Here is a 2,196-nt window from a genome sequence, read left to right as displayed (position 1 = left end):
TCTCCTTTTGGATTTTCTTCAGTGTTACTTGGGAGAGTGCTTGGGGGAAGTTCAGTAATTTTTTTGCTCAGCTGACCCACTTGTCCTTCCAAATTCCTAATGGAGGATCTAGTTTCAGTCATGAAACTTTGAGTGGTTTTGATTAGATCAGAGACCATGGTTGCTAAGTCAGAGGTATTCTGCTTAGAGCTCTCTGTCTGTTGCTGAGAAGATGATGGAAAAGGTTTACCATTGTTAAACCTGTTTCTTCCACCATTATTATTGAAACCTTGTTGAGGTCTCTCTTGATTCTTCCATGAGAGATTTGGGTGATTTCTCCATGAAGAATTATAGGTGTTACCATAGGGTTCTCCCAGGTAATTTACCTCTTCCATTGAAGGGTTCTCAGGATCATAAGCTTCTTCCTCAGATGAAGCATCCTTAGTACTGTTTGGTGCATTTTGCATTCCAGACAGACTTTGAGAAATCAGATTGACTTGTTGAGTCAATATTTTATTCTGAGCCAAAATGGCATTCAGAGTGTCAATTTCAAGAACTCCTTTCTTCTGACTAGTCCCATTGTTCACAGGATTCCTTTCAGAAGTGTACATGAATTGGTTATTTGCAACCATTTCAATCAGTTCTTGAGCTTCAGTAGGCGTCTTCTTCAGATGAAGAGATCCTCCAGCAGAGCTATCCAAAGACATCTTGGATAGTTCAGAGAGACCATCATAGAAAATACCTATGATGCTCCATTCAGAAAGCATGTCAGAAGGACATTTTCTGATTAATTGTTTGTATCTTTCCCAAGCTTCATAGAGGGATTCTCCATCCTTCTGTCTGAAGGTTTGGACTTCCACTCTAAGCTTACTCCATCTTTGTGGTGGAAAGAACTTTGCCAAGAAGGCATTGACTAGCTTTTCCCAAGTCCAGGCTTTCTTTAGGTTGAGAATCCAACCATATTCTAGCTCTGTCTCTTACAGCAAAAGGGAATAGCATCAATCTATAGACCTCAGGGTTAACCCCATTAGTCTTGACTGTGTCACAGATTTGCAAGAACTCAGCTAAAAACTGATGAGGATCTTCCATTGGAAGTCCATGAAACTTGCAATTCTGTTGCATTAGAGAAACTAATTGAGGCTTAAGCTCAAAGTTGTTTGCTCCAATGGCAGGGATAGAGATGCTTCTCCCATAGAAATCAGGAGTAGGTGCAGTAAAGTCACCAAGCACCTTCCTTGCATTGTTGGCATTGTTGTTGTTTTCGGCTGCCATTTGTTCTTCTTCCTTGAAGAATTCGGTCAGGTGCTCTAAAGAGAGTTGTGTTTTGGCTTCTCTTAGCTTTCTCTTCAAGGTCCTTTCAGGTTCAGGATCAGCCTCAACAAGAATGCCTTTGTCTCTGCTCCTGCTCATATGAAAGAGAAGAGAGAACAAGAAAGTGTGGAATCCTCTATGTCACAGTATAGAGATTCCTTTAGGTGTCAGAGGAAAAGAAAAATAGAAGAAAGAAGAAGGAGAATTCAAACTTGATCAGATATAGTTCGAATTGTGCATTAAAAAGGAGTGATACTCCATAAATTGAAGGATGTGAAGAAGAAAGGGGGGGTAATTTTCGAAAATTAATTATAAAATTTTGAAAACATTTTTGAAGAACACTAATTGATTTTCGAAAACAAAAGTGGGAAAGACATCAAGTGATTTTCGAAAAAAAAAATTTTGAAATTAGACATCAAAAAAGATTTGATTGAAAACTATTTTGAAAAAGATGTGGTTGAGAAGATATGATTGAAAAGTTATGGTCAAAGAGATGTGATTGAGAAGATATGATTTGAAAACAATTTTAAAAGATGTAATTTGAAAACAATTTGAAAAAGATTTGATTTTAAAAATTAATAACTTGCCTAACAAGAAAAGATATGATTCAAACATAAAACCTTTCTCAACAGAAAAGGCAACAATTTTGAGATGTTCAATCAAATCATTAATTGTTAGTAAGTATCTTTTAAAAAGGAAAGAAATTGATTTTGAAAACATTTGATTGAAAGATTTGATTTGAAAAAGATTTGATTTTGAAAAACTAAAAAATTGATTTGAAAACAAAATCTTCCCCCTAGCACCATCCTGGCGTTAAACGCCCAGAATGGTATACATTTTGGCGTTTAACGCCCAAAATGCTACCTCTTTGGGCGTTAAACGCCCAACCAGGTGCCCTGGCTGGCG

The 2,196-nt window shown here is 37.1% G+C and overlaps 1 non-coding gene across 1 annotated transcript; it reads left to right on the top strand.

Moving 5' to 3' along the window:
* The first annotated feature begins 740 nt into the window (after window positions 1-740).
* Window positions 741-848, top strand: LOC130953709 (small nucleolar RNA R71). Its single transcript, XR_009075870.1, has one exon. It is a non-coding gene; the product is annotated as a small nucleolar RNA R71 (small nucleolar RNA).
* Window positions 849-2,196: the final 1,348 nt, after the last annotated feature.

Source organism: Arachis stenosperma, chromosome 9 (assembly GCF_014773155.1).
Source record: "Arachis stenosperma cultivar V10309 chromosome 9, arast.V10309.gnm1.PFL2, whole genome shotgun sequence".
In the NCBI taxonomy this organism is placed as follows: Eukaryota; Viridiplantae; Streptophyta; class Magnoliopsida; order Fabales; family Fabaceae; genus Arachis; species Arachis stenosperma.
Note: the sequence above shows the minus strand (reverse complement) of the source record. Positions and strands in the feature narration are given on the sequence as shown.